Source organism: Nannospalax galili, unplaced genomic scaffold (genome assembly GCF_000622305.1).
Source record: "Nannospalax galili isolate Female #2095 unplaced genomic scaffold, S.galili_v1.0 scaffold8, whole genome shotgun sequence".
Taxonomy (NCBI): domain Eukaryota; kingdom Metazoa; phylum Chordata; class Mammalia; order Rodentia; family Spalacidae; genus Nannospalax; species Nannospalax galili.
Window position 1 is genome coordinate 1,569,863 of NW_008358318.1, and position 8,494 is coordinate 1,578,356.

The 8,494-nt window shown below is 48.6% G+C and overlaps 1 protein-coding gene and 1 non-coding gene across 3 annotated transcripts in view; one reads left to right on the forward strand and one right to left on the reverse strand.

The window, feature by feature from the left end:
• Positions 1-8,494, forward strand: part of Rab11fip4 (RAB11 family interacting protein 4) — a 117,989-nt gene that overhangs the window by 49,998 nt on the left and 59,497 nt on the right. The gene's annotated exons all lie outside the window — the stretch shown is intronic.
• On the reverse strand, positions 3,534-3,637 carry LOC115068175. Its single transcript, XR_003847555.1, has one exon. It is a non-coding gene; the product is annotated as a U6 spliceosomal RNA (small nuclear RNA).

An 8,494-nucleotide genomic window follows, 5' to 3' on the forward strand; every position in this document is an offset into this window, starting at 1 on the left:
GCAAAACAGCCACTTTACAAAAAAAAAAAAAAAAAAAAAAAAAAAAAAAAATACTGGGAGGAGGCTCGGAGCTTCTCCCTGGCTATGCCCCAGGCTCTCAGACTCTCTCCAGCACAGAATCCCCTGCCTTTCTCAGCAGCTCTAATGGTAGTGGCACTGCTGCTGGCCTGGCCTCACCAGCCACACTGTGACTTGCAGGCCCTCTTTCTGGCTTCACTCTTAAATGCCATAGACACAGCTGGAGCCGTCCCTCCTTGCCTCCTCCCTCTCCCTCCATCCACCAGAGTGCTGTTTCTAGCAGTGGCTGTCACTCTGGCATGTGGTGAGGCCTGCCAGGTTCTTGTTTCCACATCCCTGCTACTGTGACAGACAAGACAGATTCTTTGCCAGGACTGGTGCTCAGCTTCCTGCTTCTGTCACTCATCTGCTTTCTCCCTGCACCTCTTGTTTGGGCAGACTCTTGGGGGACACTGTGTCTGCCATAAGCCAGGCCCTGTTACTGCCCGGATGCAGGAAGAGGCAGCTGACCTGACTGAGAATCAGGAGGCATTGCCTATAAACCCATTTAAAACCTTTGGCTTCAGAAGTAGGTAGGTCTAAGCCTACTTGATTGGCCTTGGAGGCAAAGAGTTAATTCATGTTTGTTGGAGATGAAGTTCTCCCTAGGTTTCCCAGTCTGGTCTCAGACTCCTGGGCTTGAGCAATCCTCCTGCCTCAGCCTCCAAAGTAGATGCTATAGGTGTTTGCCACTATGCTAAGTTTCAAAGTGTGAATTTAAACTTGGTGAGAGGATGGGCTTTGGGCTCTGAGGATCCTGGGTTTACCTCCTGATCCTGTCTAATACTAGTTGGATTGATAACCAAGCCCCTAACCTCTCTTAGCTTCACTGTTTTCATTTGATAACTGGGAGTCATAACTGGTGTGCTCCTCACAGGAATGCATGAACTGCACCCTAGAAGGTGTTTAGAAAATGCTGGAATTTTCCATTCACAGGGCATAGATTATAAGATCTATCTTGGTTGAGTGCACATCTCTTGCCCCAAGGGTGCTGACCTCCCTGATGGACAATCCTGTATCCCAGGCTTCCTCTCACCTGCTTCCTACTGAACTAGGAAACTCAGCTCTGGTTGACCTTTGTCAGGTCGACCTGGGCCTGGTCACAGGGGACAGTACCTGCTGAGGAAAAATACTCAAACATGCCCTCAGAAGAAAACACCTGCTCTTACCCTGATCTTCCCACATTCTTGTTCCTGACCAGGAAAAAGAAAATGGCTAGAAGTTATATGACATACCATAACTGTTTTAGGGTGAGATGGGACATGTTGGGATTGAACCCAGGGCCTCTGGCATGGTAGGGAAGGCTCTCTACCACTGAGATGGTACCTCCTGAATGGCAGAACTGTCTCTATAGAGGAGAAGGACTATTATCTGTACTTGCTCAGGTCTTCTTCCTGGAGCCTGAATAATAAACAGACAAAAGAAAGATTAACAGGAAAAATAGGCATGAAAAATTGTTTTGAGACAGGGTCTCCCCAAGTGCTGGGATTAAAAATGTGACACCACACCTAGCCCTATAAAATATAAATTTTATTAATTGAGTTCTTTCTTTCTCTCTCTCTCTCTCTCTCTCTCTCTCTCTCTGAAACAGAATCTCACAATATAGCCCTATCTGGCTTGGAACTCTATGTAGATCAGACTGGTCTTGAACTTTTGAACTTACTGCAATCCTCCAGCCTCTGCCTCTTGAGTACTAGGATTACAGGTGTGTACCATCACACCCAGCTGATGTTTTAAATTCTTTATGCATAGAGAGTCATGGAAAATAAGTGAAAATCCAAAAAGGTGCTTAAACCTCGGGGCTTATATACCAGTTTAAAGAAGGGGAATGAATTCTAGAGGAGTGACTAGACAAAGGGGCAGTTGGATTCCTGGCAGCAAATTGTGGGAAGGGAACTAGGATATGCGGTCAGGTGAGGTTGTTTAAATTTGTTATGTAGATCCATATCCTCTGTTCCTTTTCTACTTCCTGGTACAAACTTACAAATTCATGGTTTCTTTTCTTTTTAGATGAGTTCTTACTCTGTCCCTAAGCTAGGCATGTACTCACAGCAATCCCCTACTTCAGTCTCCTAAGGACTAGGACTACAGGCGGGAGCCACGGTGCCTGGCTCTTCTTTATGAAGGGAGATGTCTGCTCTGCTTTCCCACACACCCGGAGAGCAGTGAGCTGTTTCTGGTGCCTGCTGTTTCTCTATTTCCTTTAACTCAAAATAATCCTATGTCAAAGTGGCATGTTTGGGGTATATTCTGATCCCCTCAGGTCCTGCCTCAGTCTGTTCCCCAGGCCCAAGCTTTGTACACACACACATACCTTGCTGACTGCCTGAACCAGGTCTCTTGGCTCAGCAGAGTGGGAGACTGAGCATCTGCTTTGCTCTGATGACGCGGCTTCACAGCAACTGCCACCAGCATTGGGCCAATGGTAGGAGGTGGTGCCTTCCCTACCTGGAAAGCTGTCTCCTAACTCTACAGGTGAGAGGAGCTCAGCCCAGGTAACATGGGGCAGTCAGCCATCTGGGACACAGTAGAGCCTCCTTGAGGTTTTCCACTCTCTAGTCTGCTATCACATTCCAGGTCAGGAAGCGTGCTTGAGTCTCACCTGTGAGATCCTCCCCTATGTCCCACTTCCCTCTCTCCAGTGGAGGCATTGCTGAAGTGGACGTGAATGGGAGGAACATTTTGTGACTCCCTGAGAACTGGAACCATTAAGATTTGTACTTTTTGGTCAGTACATACTTCTTGGGATTTTGCACCAGGTCTTTCCTGACCAAAGTAAATCCGCTGTCAGATAATGAGGGTCACTCCAGCTAACCCTGAGCTTTCCCCGAGTAAGACTTGTGAATCAGTCTATCTTTTAATATAATTATTGACTTTCTTTTTCTCTTTGGGTTATTTTTATCTTGTTAGTCCCACTGTGAATGTGTCTTTATTGTAAATAATTTTACAGATGTCAGGGGGAAGAAATCCACAATGAATTCTGATTAAGGAAGGAGAGACTTTATTGGGAAGAGAGTAGAGAAGTCTTCAGCAGGGAAGCAACTGTTGCCATGGGGATGAGACTAGACCCCAACAGTGTCTGCCACCACGGGCAGCTAGTTTTTCTTATTTCCCTTTTTAAAAAATATTTTATTATTTTTATTTTATGTATATGAGTATATTGCCTGTATGTATGTAAGTACACCATGTGTGCAATGCCCACGGAGATCCAGAAGAGAGGATTGGATTCCTCTGGAACTGGAGTTACAGATGGTTGTTAGCCACCATGTGGGTGCTGGGAATCGAACCTGGGTCCTCTACAAAAGCAGCCAGTTCTCTTAACCACTGAGACATCTCTCCAGCCCTATTTTCCTTTTTGAGACAAGGTTTCATGTAGCCCAGGCTGGCCTGGCACTCACTAAGTAGCCAAGGATGATCTTTTTGTCTTTTTTCTTTCTTTCTTTCTTTTTTTTTTGGTAAGGTATGCACTTTTTACTAAAAACATGGAGCACTTCATGAATTTGCCTGCCATCCTTGTATAGGGGCATGCTAATCTTCTCAATATTATTCCAGTTTTAGTATATGTCCTGCTGAAGTGAGCATTCAAGGATAGTCTTGAACTGATCTCCCCTCTACCTCCTGAGGATTACAGGTGTTCACCATCACACCAGAGCTTTGTGCATGTTACACAAGCACTTTACAAACTGGGCTACATCCCCAGCCAGAGTCAGCTTTTAGAGGGTGGAGCTGGCCGCAGGCAGCAGGGTCACAGGACACTGTGTCCCTAAGGCTGGCTTCTTGGGAGGATGGGGGTGTGTTTGACCTACTCAAGAATATAGTTTGGTAGCAAGGACTTTGCTCTGGGTAAAGAATGAGAGTTTTGCTGGGCATGGTGGCCCAGACCTTTAATCCCAGCACTCCGGAGGCAGAGACAGGCAGATTTCTGTTAGATTGAGACCAGACTGGTCTGCATAGTGAGTTCCAGACCAGTTGGGGCTACAGGGAGACCCTGTTTCAAAAAGAAAAAAAAGAAGAGGAGTTTGAAGGTTGGAAGCTTGGTGCCTAGTATCCCCTGGGACTAGCTAGCACCCTCTATAGAGGTGGACCACAGCTGTTCCATGTTGTAGCCTGATCCAAGGACTACATTGCTAGAGTATGGGGCTGGCCCAGCCCTGAGCTCCAGAAATGAGGTTCCCTATCTTGGGGCCTCACTCTATACCCACCCCAGAGGTCCTGGCCTGGCTTCTTGTAATCAGCATTGTGGATTCCTCTCCCCAGGCCACTGCCTCCTTTCTTCTCTGGGAGAAGTTGACGGGGGTCACCCATTGCCTCCACCCCCTGCCCCAAGAGATCTCAATGGATCTCAATGATACCCTGAGAGAAGCAGGGCAGGGACCTTTCTGTCCATTTGCTGCCTGGCCTTACCAAGTACCCACACATTTTTGCTGCTGTTCTCTCTCCTCCTTCCTCTTCTTCCTCACCCCCTCCCATCTCTTCTCCCTCTGCATCTCTGTCATTCTGCTGTTTACAGTCTCAGCATAGAGTGCCTTTCCTTTGGGGCCAGGTCTCAGGAAGAGTGAATCATGGGGCAGGGCTAGTGGTTGGAGTGTTGACAGTGTCAGCCAGGTGCTGTACCCCCTCTGACCACCACCCTCTCTTTCTACTTAGACTAATTGATCTTTTATACCCATTTCACTGTGAGGAGCTGAGACTCAGGCAACAGTTATGTCACTTGTCCAAGGGAAGGGGTTAGAGATACAGTCTGCAGAGCATGAATTGTCACCCATAACTCATACAGATCCCAGGCCCTGTTAGTTAATTCCTGCCCACGTCTCCTACAGCTTCTCTATATCCCAGGTCTCTCCTTACCCCTCTGCCTTAGCCTGGGAGAAAGGACTACAAGAGTGTGCCCCACCATCTACACCACCCTATCCCACCTTCCTGGCATCACCTAGACACAGAGGCCCTGACCTGAAGACCTGTCCCCCCCTGTCTCCCTTTGGGGGGCAGGGGACAGAGGGACAGATTGTTAAAAGTGCCGGAGCTTGGAGATGAGCTGGGCTTCTTGGCCTTGGGACTTCATTATAGATATTTATTTGTTTTACTTGTTTTATCGATTGATTGAGTGAGTGAGTGAGTGTGTGTGCGTGCGTGCGTGTGTGTGTGTGTGTGTGTGTGTGTGTGTGTGTGTAGGTCAGAGGACAAGTTGTAGGAGTCAGTTCTCTCCTACCATATGGGATATGGGTCTTAGGGATTGAACTCAGGTCATCAGGTTTGGTAGCAAACACCTTTACCCACTGAGCCATCTTGCCCATCATTCCTCACGACTTCAAATGACCCCAGGCACCTTAGGGACCTCTCATCTGGGTAGAGGCAGCGTCCCAAACTTATTGGTTCTTGAGATGCCTTTAAGTACCAGAACCTTTGTTGCAGAAATGCAAAAGCAACTGGCCTGGAGTGTGGTGTGCAATACTTTTGGGGCTTAGCTGCCACTTCCTCCCCAGGAGATAAAATTTGTGATAACAGTGTGGGTTTGGTTGACAGCTATTACTCAGAGGCCCCAAGGCTTGTCCCCAAACTCCCAATCCTGTGTGTCTTGTCCCTCCTTCTATCCATTTCCCTGGAGACTGTGTGCTACACAGCTTCAAGAAGGAACTAGTGTTCTAATCTATGGGAATGGCAGCCCTGTGAGTTAATGCAGTGCAAACCTTGTGCAGCTCAATGTGACAATCCTGGTCCCAGTGGCCCCTTATTATCATTGTCTGCCTATTGTGACAGCCCCTGTGCTAACTTTTGGCTCAATCTGCCCTCTCTAATCTAATCTTGCTTAAATCCCTCCTCTGTGTCATTACCCTAGTCCTTCCCTCTCTAAGTCCCTCTCCCTCAGCTCATTATAAACCTAGTCTACAAATACATAGAGCTGGGCAGGTGCCGTGAGAGTGGAATCCTACCTCTGGGATGGGTGACTATGTGGTATTGGACAAATCTTGCCTCTGGGATGGGTGACTATGTGGTGTTGGACAAACTATGAAACCTCTCTGAGGCCAGTGTCCTCATTCATAAAATAGAGATAAAATGCTCAACTGATTACAATGATTTCTTTATTTTTACTAGTCACTAGATTCTGAGCTTCAGGTAGTAAGGCTGGTTCATCTCTATGCCTCAAGGCCTGATGCATATTAGGACCTGGTGAATATTTGTTGCAGGCCCTTTGACCAGAACCCTTCCGCAGCTTCCTGCCTCCTACCTGATTACTTTCTTACTGTCTCCACAAGGCCCCCACCACCTGTAGGTTTGGCCGGTGTTCCTCCCTCACCCAGACTGCGCTCATGCTGACTCTGCTGTGCTCTTCGGGGCAGTTCCCCTGTCCCAGCAGGCTTTACTAGCCATCTCTGCCAACCAGAAGCAGCCCTTCCCTGCACCCGGAAGGTGGGCCCATGCTCTGGAGTGTCCTCTGTGTCCTATGCACAGAGCTACTTGGACCTTTGCTGTGCCTTCTTAGGATTCCCAGAGCTTTGGGGAACAAGGGGGTGAGGTCAGGACATAACCATGTAGATACTTTGAAATCAGTCATTACTGTGGGCTCATTCTTGCTTTCTGGTCACTTCTGCCCACACTGTGCATCTTCCTAAAAAGAAGAAAGGCAGGAGCCACCAGAAGCCTGGGCAGGATGGGTGACTGCTGCCTCCCCAGACCCTGCCCACCTAGGCTAGGAAGGACAAGGATCTAAGGCCTAACTGGGGTTGGGGAAGAGCACGTCAAGTTCAGGTATAGGGGCTTACTGAAAAAAAAAAAAATCAGTCTTTGGGCTGGATGTAATCCCAGCACTGAGTCTGAGGTGGGAGATGGAAAGTTCAAGGCCAGCCTAGGCTAGGTAGCAGGATCTTGTCTCAAAACAAATAATAGAAAAAAAAATTAGTCTTTGGGTCAGATAGAGAAGGAAGCCCATTAGAGACCCATGTGTGATATCTTGGTTTTTTAAAAAGGGGGTATTTAAAGTGCTTAACTCAGGACTGGCTTGTAGGGAGCAGCCAACACTGTCTGTCATCTGTGAGGGGAGGGGTGGGGTTCCCCCGTGAATCAGAAAAGCCTGGCTCTGAATCACAGCCTTCTCTTCCCAGTGAGACTTTGAGCAAACCAGGCTCTGCTCCCAGCCTCGGCTTCTCTGTGAAATGGGTGCCATCCTGCTGCACCCTGCCTAGTGCCGAAAGGGCTTCAGCTGGATCTCCTGGAACCCTCCCAGCAGGCTCAGGTGTGGCAGGATGGTGTGTGGGGGTTGTTTTTATTTTGTCACATCAAAAGTGTTACCCCATATGATGAAAGCAAAGAGCATTGGGCTGCCAACCCCAGCTGGGCCATATGCTGAGCCCCCAATTGCCTCTTGCTGCTCACAGGAAACCCCAAGCTCTAACAGCCTCCCCACCAGGGTCTCAGCCCATACACCCACAGCTGTACTGTCTAATGAACACCTACCTACCCCAGAGGTACAGAAAAAAGCCCTCTCAGCCTGGGCCTGCCCTCTGACTCAGACACCTTCCACTGTCTACACCTCCAGTGCCCCATGGACCCTTCAGCTGGTCCCTAAAGTGCACACATAAAAAGCACCATGTGACACCAGGTACTTCCTGGGCACTTGGTTGTACTAGGCTCTGTGGGAGTCCTTTATGGCCAGGGAGCAAACAGGCTTCCTCAATGCAGAGCCCTTCAGAACTGTGACATGCCAAGCCCTTCTGGACCATCAAAGGGGCCTGGGAAGGCATGCAGTGTTTGCACTGACTTGGTCAGGGAGGTTTTTCTTTCCCACTGGAACACACTTTGGGACATTCATAGTCCTTGCCACACGAGCCTTGCCACTCCTCATGTGGCTCATGTACCGACATACCCATCACCACGTGTCCTGGTAGCTGGTTAGACTGTCCAGTCCAGGGCTGCATAGATTCCTACAGAATCGGAAGTTGCATTCTGACACCCAAGCAGTTCATGCATACACTCAGTCTGCTGGGCACTCCTGTAGGGCACACATGGGGGTCACCTGGAGAGCCTTCCTGGGGAGCCTTAAAACCTCCTAATTTGATTGGTCTGCAGTCTGGCCAGTCATTAGGAGTTTGCCAAGCTCCGCAGGTCTGTTTTAAGATGCAGCCAGCTATATAGATGGGTGAACATCAGATATGGTCAGGAAGATCCATTTTAATTTGTAAGGAAGCATTTAAAGTCTTGGAACAGGTCCAATGAGACCTCAGAGAACAGGGACTGTCCCACAGCCCCATGACTTGTGGATTGCAAGGCCTGAACCAAAGCTTCCACCACTCACTCCAGTTCAGGCTGGGGCACAGCTTGTACTGTGGCCTAGAAAATTCTCCTTCCTGAGAGCTTCTCTCTCTCTCTCTCTCTCTCTCTCTCTCTCTCTCTCTCTCTCTCTCTCACACACACACACACACACACACACACACACACACAC